Below are 19,337 nucleotides of genomic sequence, written 5' to 3'. Positions count from 1 at the left end.
ATATTCAATTCACTAAATTGTAATCTTCCTTTTTAGTTGTTTCATAGTGTTGACCAGTAATGAGAATCAGATACCAAACACACAGCAATATTGTGGAAACTAACCATGGCGTCCTCGACCTTACTTTCAAGTAAATCGTCCTCTGGCATCTGAAAGCTGCCAAACTAAACTTAGGCCACCATAAATAAAAAAAAACATTAACATTTGAACCCCACTATGATTGAGGCCAAACTCACAGTAAAAACTTGATTGCGTTCCTCTAATACCGATTAAAGCTGCCACATGTTAAAATAACATGAGCATTGAAATGGCTGATGAGACCAGTCACCAGGAAATAGAAAATCACTCTGTGTGTGTTTGTCATACCCACAAAATTAAGCCTTGTAACGTGCCACCCCCATAAGCATGAGGCAATGGCCCCCTGCACCAACTGACATTTCAGATGAAATTGCAATAGACATTATTCTCGCTTCATGAAACCTACAGGGTTGTATGACATTACAACGCCTGCTAATACATCGCATGCCATTACATCGCGGTTTTTACAACACAAGTCGTTACAATGACTTGCGTTGGAGGGCGCTGGACTTGGGAGTAGTATAATTTACTATTCCAACTTCAGTCTACATACAGTAGGGAAGGTGTTGGATAGTAAATTATACTATTCCTTGTCCTAGAGCGCCATCCAGCGCTTGCGTTCTAAAAAACGCGATGTAATGGCATCGCGATGTAACGACCGCGTTGTAAACGACGTTTCCCAGCTACAGTGACTTAAATTGCAAACCACATCCGGCACGTTCCACAAACAGATATTGGTGCATAAAATAACTCCATTGACTGACAATGTGACAATGTGACAATAAGGTGACTTAAATACAAATTTTACCCAGCATTATCTGTGGTAGCCTAATTGCTTTCTGCTTGGGCCTGATACCTAATTCCACACAGGAACACATGATCTCTCTAAACACTGCGACTAGTGTTGAATCTATTTAAACTATTTTACTGTCCGGTATTGGTAAAGGAAGGGTGAGGCTCAAGGTAATACAAATTCAAGACAAATTTAAATTAACACATTTATACACCAATATAGTAAATTTGGAATGAAAATGCATCAGCTCACCCAATTGCAAATCTGACCATAGGGAGAAGGTTATGTTTTGCATGCAAATGTTATTAGCTCCTGGTGCTAGAGAACCTTTAGATATTTTCATATGCATGACCATGTAAAAAATAGGATCCAAACCCTTAACTTCAGTAAAGAATCTACATCTTTAATCAATAAGCCATAAATCATGCTTACAAAATGTGGGCAGCCGCGTCACACAACAAGGTCAGGCATAGGGTGTTTTGAGTTCAGGGTCGCAGATAAGGTGACCGTAGGTCATAGGGAGCTCTTCTATCAGGTGCTCTGGTCTGAGAGTGATGCCATTCTTTTGCTGGCCCTCCCTTTCCTTAATTTTCCCATCTCCTACGAGGTTTTCTCCATTCTCTCCATTCTCTTGTTCTGTTTTTTTTCTCCTTTTCCTCCTTGGAGTCATTATCCTATAGTTATTGTTCTGTCGCTTTGTTGGAAGTGTTTTCTGATCATACTACAGATGTGGGGCTATCTTCTTTCTGCTGTTAGGACAGGTCGCAGGTGTACAGTAGATGGTACGAGGATAGAAAGCCTGGGAGGTTAGCGGATGGAGTTTGAAGATGAGACATTTTGAGGCAACGTTTGTGGCAGGTTGAAACGAAGGAGTTTGATAGGATGTTTGAAGTGAGTGGATGTTGGGTTGTTTGTTTGGGGGAAGTTTTTCATAGATGGGTGGAAGGATTAAGGGTGGCAGGGGAGGTTAGTGAAATGTGTTAGCTAGCTAGCTAGCTATTGTACTAGCTGCATAGCTGTCCCAATAAAGCAGCCCTTTTCTCTCCATTCCTTGTCCTGGTTAATGTCCGCAGTCCTGCCCAATGGGAACCCGGGGGAGAGTAGCTGGGGGCTTCTTCCCATGGAATCTTTATGTAGGTGGCTGCTGCAGGGATAAGAAGGACAAGGATGGGGTGTTTTGAGTTTGAAGGCGGGCTAAAGGGACAGTTACTTGTGACAGGAGGTTTAAGTGACCTCTTTAGTGAGGGGCTGTGGTCCTGAGGTTAGTGCCACTCTATTGCTGGATTGTTGGGGAGTTTATATTTGAAATTGTTCTTACATCGGAGGTCTTATTAACTAGCAATGGTGCCCAATGCTTTCACAAAGGCCTTGAAGATACTTTGTGAGGGTGGGCGGCAAGAATTAATCAAGCTGTGAGTCTTGTCCTATGCTTGGTTGGCCTAGCCTGGCCTGGCTGAAGAGAAAAGCAGTGGGAGGGGCTGGGCGGGCTAGCAACCCCAGTACTGGCCTGTTCCAGCCCACATGGTAGATCATGGCTCAGGAGGTGAGGTGGGGCACAGATATACCACAGAGCCAAAAGCAGGTGCAGTAGGGCTCGGCTCACCTTTCTGTGATGCGGGGACTCCATTGATTTGTAGAGTGGGGGGTTCGCAGGAAGAGCAGTCAATCCTCCATTCTGCCAAGGCTGCTGTGAGCACAAGAGGGGCGTGCAGTGACCATAGCATGAGCCTGGCCACAGGCTACTCGAAGGTCAGCCGCTGTCAGTTCAGGTGCAATGGAATCCGCTGGCCAGCAGGTAGCGCCTGGAAGCATGCTGGCCAGCAGAATAAAGGTAAGGATTTTGGTGGTTGGCCAGCAGATGGCACAAGAGTGCACAGTGTTAGGCTGCAAGACTTCAAAATCCGAGGACCAACAAAGACAGGACATTAAACAGGGCAGCAAAGTGATGCTACCCGTTAAAAGATTGTGCACTAATAAAGTGACAAAGAGAGCACTTCATTCAAAAGGGCACAATAAAGAGGTGGGTTGAGTAATAATGAGGACATGGCTTTATTTGAGGCCTGGTAAGCTGCACTGCAAGCTGAAGTTCGCTTAGTGAAAGAGGATGTCAGAGCGCAGGGTATATGCCCATTGTAGAAGGTAGTGCAAGGAAGGTGAAAATGGTGTGCCTCACACAGCCACTGGAGAGTGAGAGTTAGTGGGTGTGCAAAGTGAGGGGTTGTGAAGAAAGGGGAGTGGCTTTTGATTACAGTGAAAGGCACCCAGATAATTGGTGAATGAAAGTCTTAGATGCCTTTTTTTCCAATGGACTACCCTCGCCCCCCTCAAGTTGGAGCACCTTGGGAGACAATGTAGGGACAAGTCTAGGGTGACCACGTGACATGGAAGCAAATTCTAGACAGGAATGTAAAAAGATTCAGGCCAAAGGGTCAACATTCAAGACAAAAATTCAGGACAAATGTTCAAGATTCAGGACAAAATGTCATTGTTACAGACTCATCCAAGGAGCGGCCACACCCCACTACTTTATCCATGCATTTATTTACTATTTTCTACACAGCACTATTTATTCCCTATGGTTTTATGTGATTGCCTCTAGGTATGCTACATTCAGTTAGCATCAGGGGCGTAGCTTGGTCAATAAGATTGGGGGGGGGGGGGGTGAGCTTAGAAATTTCCGACAATCATGCCGGCATACAATGTTAAAATACATAATAGGACAAGCAGGGCACATGAGAGAGGATGGAGGGGTAGTGGAAAGGGAGACAGATGTGGATTGATAGGGGTAGTAAGTGAGAAAACACAATATTATGGAAAATCATTTTTTTGAAGACTTTCAAAGTAAAGAGGGAGAGAGTGTGTGTGCATTTGTGTCTGCGTTCATGTAAAAATTCCTTGTGAATTCTGAGACACCTCAAAATACTCAACTGAAAGCACCTGTACCCAACTATTTACCTGAAAGTACATTTATTAGAGAGGTGTAAAACCCCAACTCCCCCACCCAAACTTTCTTAGAGAGAAATTAACAGCAAAATATTGATTAGGTTTCTAAACATTTTAAAACACATGGAAAACAGTTTGGGAAGCATTAAGGCAAGTGACCAACTTCTAGTTTAGACAAGTTAAACAAAAACATCTGGCTCGGGGAGGAGCTACGCTACGAATCAAGATGGCCGCGTAAGCTCCCGGCTCCGCCGACCTCCGCCAGCAGCTCGATTATCCTGTCTTTCATCCTGACCTTACACCTGATTTCCTTGTTTATGAAGGTCTACAGCTTCCAGAGGTGCAATCCCGAGGTTTCTACCTTATCGGCTGACGAAGATACGCCGTGTTTCCTTTCTCGGCCTAACACCGTGTGGAAGCCGGGGCCTCGATTTCTAGACTACCTGAGTCAGAGTTGAACAACATCGGCCGTGAGACCTGGACTTTGCCCGGTCTCCCGAAGAGTGCCTGAATTGTTGACTTTTCCTGACGATCCTTTGCACGATCCACGCCCGGGACACGCCATCGTGCCACGCCGACTGCTGTGGTGGGGGCCCGGTGCCCGGAGACCTTGCTGCCCCTTCGGGGTCGACGGGCTGGGGTCCTCTCTGACGGCGACGGTGTGCTCTGTGTGACGAGGAGCGCCCATTATTTGTGATCAGATTTGCGTGGCCTGTGACTCCGGAGCAGCCGGCCTCCGGGGTTCGAGTCCGGCTTTGTCTCCTACTGAGAGGGGATGGAGCGGACGGAGGGCACGCCATCGCTACGGGCCGTTGTGGCCGCCATTGGGGCGCTCCATTCACACACAGTCGCCGTGTTCCGGACACTGATGGTGAAAGTGGACGGCATCCTGGAACCTGAGGACGACACCTCGTTTGGTTTCCAGCTGGAGATGGTACCAGCATTGCATCTCAGAGGTCGAGATCCCTGTGCATACCCCGGACTTCAGGAACCTTGACGGTCCCCTACCACCGGCTAGCCAGCCCGAGCTTCTCGCTAGCGTCTTTTGCCTGACCCTGCTGCCACCTAACACAACTAGAGACGGTCTTCCATGCGACTATGAGTGCCTTGTTGATGGTTTCGGATATTCGCTGTTTTTGGACACCTTTCCTAGTTCGAGCCGTGAACTTTTATCCTGTTTTCGATCCTCTTGTGCTGAAAAGAACTTTTGTGGACGCCTTGCCTTTTCCATCAAAATGGCGGCTCGAGTGGCAAAGACTCTTCTGACGGACCGTACTGGCCAGGGCTGAACTTTATCGCTGGGTTCCGATTTAATAGCTTTTCGTAATGCCGGGGTTGTACCTGTATTGTGATGGGAATTGGGTGGCTGTTGTTTACCCTCACTTGACTGGTTTGTATACTTGCTGAATATTGATTTTATCATGTTTTCGGGTGGTCGCTGTTGGCGGGGGGTATGGGAGACCGGGAGTGTGTTTGCTTTCTCCTCCTCCGCTTTTTCTTTTCCCTTCCCTTAGGGTAGTTCTTGGGCGACAGGCACGCTGCTAGTGGGGTTAGGCCGTAGCCATTGCAGGGGTGCAGGGTGGGGGGTTAGGGGTGGGGTTTTTTATTTTGCCTTTTTTATGTTCTATGGCCCTTTTTCTTTTCCCTTTTTCTTTAACGAGAGTTGGGCTGTTCATTTTTCACGGATCCTTTATTGTCCGGGTGTCTTCGCTGACTTAAGTATCCTGCAACATTGTGGACGAGGTCGTGCGGGTGGGATTGCTTTACTTGATTCACAGATTGCTTATTTCCTGTTTCCGTTGTGTGTACCCGTGATGGGCCTTTTCCTCCCTAGAGTGATTATTGTTTGTTTAATTCCCCCGCCTGGTCCTTATACTTTATTTCATTGCGAAACGCCTGATGTTTGTATTGCCTAGTCTTGTCTTACTGTTAAATAAAAAAATATATATATATATAAAAAAAAAAAACATCTGGCTCACCTCGACCTCCAGTCAATGTTAAACCTAAAAAGAAATTCATAAACTAGAGCAAATGGTGTGGGCCACAGTCTCACACCTTACGTCAGGATGTGAGTTACCGACACTTGTCTGTAGTCTGCAAACTTAGCATGCTATATTTAGCTGCATAGCTACTTCAGGTGGCTCGCTGGCTGTCTGGCTGCCCCTGTATAAGACGGGGGTTAGCTGTAAAGATTTTAAGGAGGTAATACTGCACTACTCACTGTTTTCTACTGACCATTCTACCCAACACCACCTGAGGGTATCCTGCACAGCTCTCTCTTGCCCTACTAGAACCTGTATATAAACTAACACGAAGAAACTCTACGCTCCTACAATACCTTTGCTAGGCCTCCTCACTCGCACACAATGGGTTTGCTCAGGGCAACTCTGTCAGTGGCATGCTACAGGCCTCTCACAATTGGGTTACTTGTTTGTTGACAGCGAGCTTCAAAATTTCCAAACCCTTCTGCACATTAGTCTTCTCCAAGGTCAATTCTTTTCTTACAAACAACTTAAACAATCATTAAATGGCATATTTTGTGTCCAGATCTAGCTCCTCCCCCCCATGAAGTGTACCAGAAGCTCTACACCATATTCTTATAGATTATACAGCCACTGTAGCCAATGAGAGACAGTGCATATTTGCCAGCCTACTATCAGGAACGGTCGCCAACATGGGCTAATACTTCACCCGCAGGGAATACAACTGCACCTTAGGGACTGTGACTATTAACTAAATTGCTAACATCAATATTTGCCTTGGGAATCCACACACAAACAAATAATATGAGGAAACAAACAGACAAGGACTAAGCCCTGAAGAAGTCCAGAGAAAGGGACGAAACGCATTGGCTACAGTGGCTGAATGATCAATAAGAATATGAATAAAGAATTTTGCAACTAACAACGTGCTTCTACATATCTCATTGGAATCTGTGTTATGTGGCTATGAATCATTTTTCGAACAAACAACATGAGTAATTGAATTTGGTGATTTTCAATACTGCCTTGGTCTAAACTTATGGACAGAGAAAATTAAGAATAGTGAGTGCTGATCTCTCTAGTGCACATAGAGTGGGATGTGTAAACGGAATAGCAGCAAGCACCCGAGGTACATAAAGTGTAAATAAAATACATAGGAACAATATATAAAAGAAGTGTATGATGGACAGTAGGACATGTGAACGCTATAGTACAGATATCGTTGTGGTAGGGGGGTTAGAAGTGTAAGGGGAGTAGAGGCACTGGTTTTCCCCTGCGGTAGCGATATTCAAATTTACGTGGGGGTTGTGGGATAGGAGCATCAGGCCAAACAGAGGGTTCAGTGAGGAGGGTTTATGTATTTGTGGTGAAGCAGAAGTGTGTTTCTTACTGAAATTAGGGGGTGGGATGAGTGATTATTTATTTGTTTAGAATTTGATATAACGCGAACAAGACCCATTCGGGTGACAGAGAGCTCTACAGATATTGTATAAAGGAGACAATATATTAAATGATATGGCTTATGTGTGTTATTTCCTGAGACACAGTAATGTTTCTCTGTTAAATCCATAGCATGTTGGAAGTGTGTTCCAAACATAAGCAACGCACAGGAGCATATTTCCCAGTTCAGAAAAAGTTTGATAGAATAAAGAATTACAATAATGTGCACAATATAAAAACAGGAGCATATTTCCGACTTGTTTTCTGGGCCTTTGGTTTTGCGTCCACCTCCCGTCTGCCATCCTCACTTCTCCGCCTCGCTCTGTCTGACAGCAGGTGGCGCTGTCGGCCTCGTCGCCGCCGTCCCTCGTGCACCTCTGCATTGCTCAGATTCTCCCTTGCTCTGCTGCCTCTCGCACCGCTGCTTCCTGTTTACCCTCGGCAGCCGTGCCTGCTGCTAGAAGAGAGCCCCATTGTGTGCCATCCCCTGCACCGGGCTCCTGCGCGAGGAGGGACCAGCCGCATACCCTCCCCTCTGCAGGAGGAGCCGCTGGCCGGATAGACGAGAGCGGGGCACCGAGAAGAGGGAGGCACAGCAGACTGGCACCGGGTCCTGAGTGAGTAGTGCAGAATCTTTAACCCCCAAAACTATTACAGAATCCCTAATGCGTGCTAAGAGGTCGTCTTTTCAAGGAGCTGCAGAGCGGGAGAGTTTATTTACATGCATGAACGTGTTTGGGAAGGGGCAGTGCATGGCATGGCTCACTTTCCAGCATTGGGTCTAAATTTGGAATTTTAAGTGGAAAAAAAGTAGAGGGGACGGTCTCACGCCACACTCAAACGCAGGGACTTGAATTGCTTTGAAATTGAGTATAAAACGTTTGGCACCCGAACTGGCGATCCTATAAAGTGAAAGTAAGAGGTAAGGGACCCGTACCTCCTGCTGAGCTGGGGGAACGGCGCTCCGGCGGAGAGTCCCACCGCACATGTAGTACTTTTTTGAGAGACACGCGGGTCATGCGCAGGAAAGACAGCGGTTTTAAAGGGTGGTCTTACAAACTGTTTCCGAGTGTGACTGCACACTCGGAAACAGTTTGTAAGACCTGTCTGGAAGTGGTTCTCGAGAGTGCAGGTGCTGGCAGTGTAACGTAGACCGCAGGAGTGGAGCGGCAGCCGGCAGCTGCCCGGGTCTGTCAGCCGGGGGTAGCGTCAGTCCCTGTCCCCCTGCCACCCTTTCCGTTATGCAGTCATAACTGAAGCAACAAAAGACCTAAACCACAAACTACGAATATATACGTGAAATATAAAAAAAAAGTATGATGAATACTTGTTTGTTCTTTTTTATCAAAATTGCCGAAGTTTATGACGAGCGATTATGTTCACGGGTTTTGGTTAACTCTAAGGGTCTGACTATCAAAGGAAAAGTGTTATTTACGATTGTTTGTGATTCAATAAAGTATTTTAGGAGTAGTATGTTTAGGAGCTTGGAGTCTTCGCACATAAAAGGATTGAACAATCCTATCTTTTTATGGGTGGAGACTTGCAGTCCTAGAGATACGACATGTAAAATACCTTTGTGAATAGCAAACCAGCATACATTTACAAGAAAAGTGTAAGATTACCTTAGTGAATCAGGCCCTAAGTGTTGGGGGTAAGAGTAATTTATGAATTAGCGTTAGAGTCCCCTTGTTTAAGCTTAACTTCAAGGTGAGAGTTAGGTTTAACTTTTTGCCACATAAGGGAGGGGAGAGGAGACTGTCTACGGGTTTGACACTGACCTCAAAAGGGTTTACAGGACACCACCCTACAAGAATGTATGACGATTCAACGCAAACATTTACAGCGCATGCCTTTACAACGCAGTTTTTACATCGCAACATCCTTTACAACGCATGTTTTTACATCGCATGCCATCACAACGCAATTTTAGAAACTACATTTACAACGCATTCCATTACAACGCACACCATTACAACGCATACCTTTACAAAGCATTTTACTTTTAGGGCAACAGTAGGGTAAGTGTTGGATAGTGTAGGGGTAAAATTTACTATTCCCACTCCAGTGAGTGCAACAGTAGGGTAAGTGTTGGTTAGGGGAGGGGTACAAATTACTATTCCCACTCCAATGAGGGCAACAGTAGAGTAAGTGTTGGCTAGTGTAGGGGTAAAAATTACTATTTCCACTCCAGTGAGTGCAACAGTAGGGTAAGTGTTGGATAGGGGAGGGGTAAAAATTACTATTCCCCATTACTTAGCTTTTATTGCGTTTCAATGACATGCTTTGTAGTGACATGCGATGTAATGGCTGCGTTGTAATGGCAAGCGATGTAAAGGATGTTGCGTTGTAATGGTTAGGTTGTAAAGGTAGTGCGATATAATGATGGCGTTGTAAAGGTTGTTTCCCCCCTACAGTCCTGTATAAGCTATATATTAAGCACAGATCATATTTGAGGTCAATCTAGTAGTCAAATATGAAGCTTCATAGGCAGGAATTGTTTAATGAAATGGAAAGTTTATTGATCTCCGCGTTCCTTCATAGGCCAACACGTGTTTCACAACATGTCGCTTTATCAGGGCCAAAAATATATATACTTATTGCAAATGCAATGTGAAAATCCGTTTTCTAAAACAATTTTTGTACAATGATGAACAAAGAGGAACTGAGTGTTTATTCTCCTGGGTATTAGGCAGTTTTTAAATGTATGTTGATTCATGTAGATAATAGGATAAAAATGAACTTCTCTCACGGTACAATGGGCGAGTAGCGCTTTTAGCTGGGGGGTCTGTAAAACCGTTTTATATATTTTTTGGGGCCCTAATGAAGCGACATGCTGTTGGGAAACATGAAAATTCTATAAACTTTCCATTTGATTCAATAATTCCTGACTATGAAGCTTCATATTTGACTACTAGATTGACCTCAAATACAGTCTGTGTTTATGTTTAACTTTGGTCTCCACATTTTGATTATTTTTTGTACTATATTTTCTAGATTATAGTCCTAAACTTAATAGCCCTCGTTTAGGTGTTAACGTGTCAGTATTTTACATCCGATTGTTTTTAGATACTGCAGCGAAGGCATTCTAACCGTATTTTGCATTAGATTTTTTTAGATACTCCAGCTTAGGCATAATCACATACCGCCTTGTCAGGGGTGCTGCACACACATTTTCTAGATAATGCTTTCTGGCGCATCTCTCCTCAGTACCTCTTGAGGAGAAACCACTTATGGAGAGCGTGTTTCTGAAAGGGCCATCAAAAAATCACTCCATTTTAATCGCCCTCGAAGACCACATACTGAAGACTTAATTCCTATTTTAGCAGCTATTGGCACCAAAAGCTAAACCTGAACACTCACAGCGAGTAATTTTCGTAAAAAATGTTACTCTTTCAACCCCATACACCTTCAGATGAATTGCTTTTTCACCATTGTTCCCAGGACTGCAAAGTTACCATATGCCACAGACCCTATAAATGGTTTCCCTTTGGGACTATAACTTTTAATGCACAGGTGTGTGGGGGGGGGGATTCAGTCAATAGATGCTGCATTACTGTTTTAAGGTGTCTATTGAATGGTAATTCTCAGTCTAGACGATGTAGGGTCTACTACTGTGTGCACCAAAAGGCTATTCAATCAAAATAACACACTTCTAAATTAAATGCTGTGGACACGCTAAACCTCTCTAAGGACACACCGTCAAAACCACTGGTAAACTTAGTGAAAACAATAACATAGAGGGAGCGTGAAAAATTACAACTTGAATTTATATAATTTCTATTTCTTTTTGTCATTAAAAAAACAGTTCACAAAAATTCCAAAAAGTAGTCTTTCAAGCGAGAGTGTTGAAGTTCATTTTCTTTATTCTGAAGCATATGTTGATGTCAGTCAGCTTCCAGAAGAAACATCATCATTTCCTATACAATGAATAACAGATTAACAGCCAACGCGTTCCGTACCCATCCGGGACATCATCAGGGCTGTAAATAAGGAAAAACATATAGCGTCACCATGCAATCATATCATATTTGATTACATAATCCAATAAATAACATTCCTCAAATTAACATGATGTTATCCAGGCAAAAATGTTCCCAATGGCCTAAGCAAAGATACCACCCTGCCCATTGAACAATCTGCAAACCCTATTATGGTCCACACCTTGAATTCATTAAAAATATAATCCCTTAATCTGACATGGACCATCAATGTTTTAATATAAAAGTGTTCAACTCATTGTATATCCAATACTGTTTGAATTACAACATTCAGAAAAGTTAGTTTTAGTTTCTACTAACCCGTATCATCAACATAAACATATGAACTTTTAACCCTTAAGTAGAACCAAGGGGTATTAGAGCCCCCCGTTATGTGGTAGGACAATACCTGAATCCTGAGCTCACCTTCATGAATATTGGTGTCACCATAATCAGGATAAATTCTTATGTGTACCCAACTCAAGTGTAATATTTTGAGACTTTCAATGATTCCTAGTCCTTCCACTCTAGTCCCAATTCGAAACTGTGAAAAACATATTGTGCATGTTTAAGAACCATCCATCTACCAATCTTAACCTGGTGTCTGTCCCCAAATCCCCACATAACAGAATAACAATTCTTTTACCAATCACAATCCAAATCCACAAGTATTACTCATCAATTCCTTTGAAATATCCTTTCCGAGCTGCCCACACGGCAATCTTACTTCAGTCCCAAATCGAAACTGAAAAAAACATATTGTGCATGTGTTTTTATAAAAATCGTCCACCTACCAACCTTAGCCTGGTTTCTGTCCCTCAATCCCCATATAACAAAATAACAGTTATTTTACCAATCACAATCCAGAATCCACAAGTAGTCCTTAAGAAATCCAGGTAATACCCTTTCCAAACCGCCAACACGGTAATACTACTTCATGGGAAGTTCAAATGCTTATAATTCCATATATCATCACCCTGTAGTGTTACAAAACAAACAAACCAGACAAAAAAAGGAAGGGAGGGATATTTAAACGTTCTTGCTCTGATCCTCTGAGCTCTATCGTAAGTCACCACTCACCCCCTTCGTTTCACTTACCGATTTCGTACATCCAAGAAATCTCGACACGCTCCTAGCTCCCCGGCCCGATAAATCCGGAATGCACAGGTCCATCGTATCGCCCTACTATTCCAAAAATACACCCACCAATCACATTCCTGGTTACAAAAAACCACTGATGCGCTCAAAATAGCTATGGACGTTCCCCATCTCGTCCGCCAATCTGTTGTCTTCCGGTTAATATACGTAACTTCCTTGGTGTCAAATTCAAGCGGCGGCGCTCGGATTAACACTGACATCATTCCATTGATCTACTTAAATCAACCAATCGCCCAACCAAATCCCCCGATTGCCCGTCATGTACACCTTCCATAATCCTATCCGGTCTGTCTTTAAAGATAGTAAAAAACAAGACCGTGGTTTCCTCTCTGGTCCGCATCCCGTATTTCATGTTATTCCATGTAGCTTCTGCGTCAAAATAGTCTAACCAACTCTATTATGTCATTCCAAGGACAGCACCGCACCCCTCACAATATCCATACGTTAAATCAGAATAGCCTTCCTGAATATCCATTTGGATTTTCTCGGAAACGGCACCTTGAACATAAACATCCAAACGAGTAACCTCAATCCGATTGGCTCAATTTCAACAAATCACCGCACGGCAATGTTCGCCGGCGGTTTCAGGCCGTGGAGTCTACGCACCACCCCAGCTAACAGTAGGGGCCTGCATGGGGGAATCATCTCTCTTTTATTTATTTATTTATGCGTTTTTATATAGCGCAGACTTTACCCGAAGGTGTCAGAGCGCTTCACAATAGGAACATAACTGATACATGAGAACATTACAAGTGAGCAAAATACAAAAGCAAATGTTACATTAAATGAAGAGAAAATGACAATCGTGCGCCAACAAAATACAAGAGGTAGCAAACGGTGCATTACAAAAGTGACAATCGTGAGCCAACAAAATACAAGAGGTAGCAAACGGTGCATTACAGGAGGAAAAAGTGACGTGTGCCGGTTACAAAAGCGTACAAAATAAACATAGAGGTATAATACTGCAATATATGGAGGAAACTCAAGCACAAGAACAAACGTTACGTAGGCACTGGTGGCACTTGTGCAGGTATCAAAAACAAACAAATGTAAGAGGTAGAAAACAGTGTGTTACAAGAGAAAGTGACGGGTGCATGTTACACACGAGTACCAAACACAGGTAGAAGGATAATACTGTAAAAAATGGCAGACTCTCAAACCACAAGAACACACTGGGAAGACACTTCCATAGTCAAGTTAGTAGATTTTCTATAATGGAAGGGTTTCCTTCAGATAATAGAGAGGGCATGGATTACATTTGGAAGTGTCTTTGAAGGAGGAGAACTTTGAGGTCAGTTTTGAAGGCCTGGGAGGAGGTGGTGGTCCGGAGCTGAGGCGGAAGTGAGTTCCAGATTCTCACTGCGCAGCCTGAAAAGGATTGGGCCATCGATCTTTCCTTCTTGAAAGTGGGAGGTTCAAGCAGTAGATTTTCCACATTTCGTGATGGTCTAGAGCCTCCAGAGAAGGCCCGTAGGTCGCACGCTACTCCACCATTCCAGCGGGTAGACCCCAAGAGCATTATGGTAAATGCAGTATTCTCAAAGCGGGTGTGCTTTTCAAAAGTTCCGAAGTGTAAATGCAAAGTTGCAGGCCAACTCTGGACACCGGTGTTTCAGGATTATCGTCCATCATCAGCAGAGTGTAGGAAGATATACCATAATGCTCTTGGGGTCTACCCGCTGGAATGGTGGAGTAGCGTGCGACCTACGGACCTTTTACTTTATTACGGCTCCTTCGAGCCTTTGAGCTGACGAACTCAGGTAACGCCCTACGCGCCCGGAGAGGTACCAGACCTGAGAACACTTTGGCAGCCTGCACAGCAACCCCTGAATATCTTCCTACACTCTGCTGATGATGGAGAATAATCTTGAAACACCGGTGTCCAGAGTTGGCCTGCAACAGAGATTTCGAGTTTGTGTTTTATTGCTGATCTGCAGTTGTGGAGTAGGCAGCGCAGTTCTGTCGAGACTATTTTGGTGACGGGGGCACTTGGGCTAAGAAGGGTGATAGGGTTATTATACCTATATGGGGGTGCACGGGAGGGTTTAGGTGGATGCTTGGTTCTGGCAGAGGAGATGGTTGGAAAAGAGTAGGTAGTTGGGTTACCCGGAGATGCTGGTTGAGGAAGGGTGGCGTTCAAGGGTTTGTGTGAGTGAGCGATGTTTGCAGACGACAGGTTATGCTTGGCTATGATGGGGTGAGGGGGCGAGGTGCCTCTCGTAAGAAGGTGAGAGTTTTCCAAAGGAGTTGAGGTGAATGGGAAAGTTGAAATCTTAGAGCTTAAAAGTGAAATGGAAGCTACAAGCTGTACCAAGCAGAGTCTCATCCGAGGCTCAATGGCGGGCTGTGGAAACAGGTCCAGAAATGACGTGAGCCATTTAACCCACTGGAGGGTTGGTAGGAGTGCGGAATGACTGCAAGTCCCAGCGTGCACTGAGAAGGCTGATGCAGCATATTGGCACAACGGAGGCCAATTATCAATAAAAGCAGCACGCAGGGGAAGTTGCAGTGCACAGAAGTAAAGATGGCTCACGCTGGCCTCTCATGAAAGGGAAAGAAGCTCCCCAAAACGTGTTAGGCCAATGGACACATAACGGGATGTGAAGCTGCTTGGCTAATTTTAATAAAGGTCGTTACCTACCTACCTGCCTGAGGAGTGCGGACTTGTCTCCAAGCAAATCTGTGGTAAGAATATATATAAATATAAATATATATATATATATATATATATATATATATATATATATATATATATATATATATATATATATATATATATCCAGCAGAATCCTGTCGAAAACATCTATATCCCCTTGAGCATTCGAAGAAGGAAACAGGTACAGACCACAAAATGGCTCGTGAGTAGGTGCTATTTTATTTTCACCACAACCTTCCTTGCATGACGTGTTTCGACTGGGTCACCCTGGTCTTGATCACATGACGTGCCTATACATAGGTGTGTCTTAAATAGTGCTTAACAAACAAGTAGCCACTCCTACAGAAATAATAAAAATAGAAAACATCTTGTTATGTAAATACAAATGATAGCAAAACTGCAACATATATTTAAAAAACATTACAGTTAACAATGGATTCCTCAGCAAAAGTACTGTCAGTAAATACAGTGACAAACTGCAGTATAAATGAAAATAAGGTAAGGCCAAGTGGCTTCAAATTCATAATGCAAGAGGAGAAAAAAAATAGATTTTAAACAAACGCTTGCTAAATACACATAGCCAAGTTAAATACAGTCATATTCACAATATAGGAGTACAGGCTAACTAAGTGCATGTGCTGAAATTGTGCTAAAAAACGTGACATAAATTATGTAATAAAAAATATATAAGATTACGGGAAGTCTTACTCAGGTGGTTACTGTTGACCTAGTGCCAGACGTCAAAATGGACCATAGGAATCAGAGGATAAATCCATATAGGTAGATGACAGATACTAAATAAATAAACTGCATGTAAACTGACTGGTAGTTAAAACATGAGTGGTGTTAAAACCAGTCATGCAGTGGGCTCAACAATGTTGAGGACGCAAAACAGAAAAATCTGCTGGATTTATGAAGTAGAATAGTAGCATAAATGCTTCTTGATAATCTGTCCGTGTCTGAGGATGTACAAAATATGCATAAAGTGTTTCAATGCCTAAAGTGCAAAGATGTGCAAAGGTGTGCAAAATCAGGCAACATATCACAATACCAACACAATCACTAAATCTCCTTATGGCAAAAGCATCTAATTCATAGCGCAATCTGGTGAATGATAAAGTGAATTGTATAGAATCCATAGATGGAATCATGATGTATGGACATAAATTCGAAAAGATATATGACTATAAACACGTGACAACATCAAATCCTAAATAAGATCAGGCTAAAATCTAGGTAAGCAGATGTATATCAAAAATTGTAATAAATATAGATAAAAATCTCCTAGATCTTAAAAGTGGGGAAGAAGCACCATACCCTCGTAAAACCGGATAAAAGGCCAAACAAAAATCCATGTTCCTTCATAACAGCTAAAACCCCCCTGGCTAAAAAACCTGTAAAATCAGGACATGGACCATGACTTAAAATCTCCGGAATATAAGGATTGCTAAAACCTCCACTTAAAAGACTGCCTTACATAAAACATGTAAACATACCTAAAGAATATATGTAACATACAATCATGAATAAATTAAACATTTAATGCATTACAGATAGTTGTGCAAATCCTCACCAGTGTTCATACCATTAGGTATATTTGTATCTAGCGTCAAGATGTAGTATGACTCTAGTTGCCGCAGCAGTCTCTCTCTATTACCACCTCTTTTTCATTTGGGAACTGCATCAATAACATAGTACGATAACTCATTTAAGTTGTTCTGGTGTACTAGGTTAAAGTGCCTGGCAACCAGGTAATTGTGATCAGTGTTGAGAATGGCCCTTAAATGTTGAAGGATGCGATTATATACCTGCAGTTTTGTGCTTCCCACATACCTCAGATGACATGTGCACTCTAAAACATATACTGCGCACTCAGTGCGGCATGTGTACCGGCCTTTAATCTGAACAGGTTGCGATTGAAAAGCATCAATGTATTCTATTGTGTACATACATTACATTTAAAGAAGCCATTTTTGGTAGACAACCAGGTGGTACGGGCCTCAATTACCTCAGGACAGGTTTTCACCAGTGTGTCCCGCTTAGATGGAGCCCTGCTGAATGTGATGGAGGGACTGTCTGGTAGTCATTGAGAGAGTGTTAAATCAGTTGTAACGATGTGCCAGTTTTTGACAATGACTTTCCTGATCTGATGTTGTTGATTACTATAAGTAGTAATAAACCTGACTGTATTGGGCTCTGATCTCAGATTCTGCTGGCTCAAGATCATGCTCCCTCACACTGGAGTCTGTTGCATTGGCCTTAGCTAGTGCTGCCGTCAGGTCCTTAGTCTTATATATATTATCAATAAGACACCACTCTGCATGCAATAGAATGTTGCTCAATGGTTTCTGCGGAAATATACAAATGTAGCACATGTTGCAGGTTTGAATGAACAACAGTAGGATGGTAAATAACGCCATATATGTATACGTTAAAAGATAATTTTGTATATAGTGTTTACAGCACATATGGATGACATTAAATATATTTCACCTCTTCACTAATCAGCTGAAAAGAGTGTGGGCGGAGTCACAGCATTTTGCAAGGGCTTCCTTCTCCCATGAGTGAGGTCAAAGATAAAGAGTACGACAAACCCCCCTCAAATTCCCTGCCCAGTCCAATCCTAACAGATTTCGCACAGGTGGGTGAGGACCCTGTGACATTACTGCTTGCCTGCAATCACTAGTACCTTAGTGGTATTTTTATCACTGCATTCGGATGCCCTAACGTGCTTGTAATACTGTATACACAACATTATAGAAAGAAATTCTCCCACACATTTTACTGTGATTGTATCACTATGCCTAAAACACAACCTACGCTATTTGCTAAAAGTAAACTTAAATCTACTCTTGTAAGTTTCCTGCTATGTTAGGAGTACATTTGCATTTTTTATTTTTGGGGAGATTTACAAAGGATTTCAGGAGTACTCGCAGGAATATGTAACTGTACCATTTTTATTAGGAGTACTTCTGAGCTCCTTTTGTGGAATCCATTTTCTTATCAACAGATGTACACGTGTATATTTGCTTATGCAAAATCTCAGAATAAGACAAAATGCCTTTGCTTCCTTATGTCTGGCGTGATACTGTCTGTAAACATATTGTTACCTACTCTTAAAAACAAACACCTCGTGCAATTGACTATTTGAGGTACTATTCTGCCATCAAGGAAGTGCTTCCATTGGAGAGCATGGGCGACTGCTTAACTTCTGAATAGTACATGCAGTCATTACACTGTCACATTTAATTATTTATCTTCAATATGCATTCAAAACAGAAAGCAGTAATTCTGTACTACTTTTTTGTAAGCATTGGCAGTAAGTAGTTCCGGCCTTAAAGTGTAAACAGTGTTTACAAATGACTTTGTTTTCTTGCACAGTGAATTAAACATTACCTATTGGCAATACCAATGCTTTTTCCTGTTGTTTTTTTTTCTCCAAAGGAAAACCCTGTTTTTTTTTCTTTAAAAAAAAAGTAATGCCCGTTTCTACTTTAGGAAAAAAATTACTCCTGCCACTAGGAGAAGTACATCTCCAATCGTTTCCAGAGTAGTAATGGTTCTGAAAAATGTTTGTGAGTACTCATGAAGAGTAAAAGGAACAAATCAAACATTTCCCCCCTGTCAGAGATCTAGGTTTAATCCATTGTTTTTTGCTCACCACTCCACCCCAGTTTGGACCCAGCTATATGCAAATCAATCTTGAATCTGCTACCCATGGCAACAGTCCAGCCCAAACTGCCAGGCCAGGATTGGAAACAAGCATCCTGGGACCGGTTTCGGGGATCCACCCCTCATCAGCCAGGCTAGTTTGGATCCAGTGGCACAGTGAGCGCGGAACCCACGTCTGGACATACCCTTCTCACTTAGGGTGACAAAAGCAAAAAGAGCACTGTCAACGAAAGGGCTGAGGCACACGCTTTGCCACTGAATCACACAGAGTTTCAGACATGTGTGCACATGCGATCAGAGAAATAGTCAATCACAGGGCAATAGAGCCATTGATTGAAGTAGGCTGACCTGTTGTCCCATGCAATATGCTGTCATGAGTCAAAATAGAATGTGAATAACCCTGAAACTGTGCTGACCCACAACCATTATATGTACACATCTGAATGTATGTATTTCTTTTATCTCAAGAGCCTGGCAGACAGCCAAAGCTGTCAGGCCAGATCTGATACACACAGAGCTAAATACTATGCATAATATTACAAATATGTACAAAATGACTGTGGCAAAACAATAGACAACACCACCTGGGAAAGTCTAGCAAACACTTCCACAGAACAAATCTTCTACCCCAATGATTT

General features: G+C 42.9%; 1 protein-coding gene across 2 annotated transcripts in view; it reads left to right on the top strand.

Moving 5' to 3' along the window:
- The first annotated feature begins 7,651 nt into the window (after positions 1-7,651).
- Positions 7,652-19,337, top strand: part of LIMD1 (LIM domain containing 1) — a 411,104-nt gene continuing 399,418 nt past the window's right edge. The window contains exon 1 of one of the 2 annotated variants that reach the window (XM_078688169.1): positions 7,652-7,853. The gene's annotated coding sequence lies outside the window, so the exon portion shown is untranslated. The remainder of the gene's footprint in view (positions 7,854-19,337) is intronic. The other variant, XM_078688170.1, reaches the window with a different exon arrangement.

The sequence above is a fragment of the Lissotriton helveticus genome, chromosome 4_1, assembly GCF_964261635.1.
Source record: "Lissotriton helveticus chromosome 4_1, aLisHel1.1, whole genome shotgun sequence".
Lineage (NCBI taxonomy): Eukaryota > Metazoa > Chordata > Amphibia > Caudata > Salamandridae > Lissotriton > Lissotriton helveticus.
The sequence above is the reverse complement of the archived record's forward strand: the minus strand, read 5'-3'. Positions and strand labels throughout refer to the sequence as shown.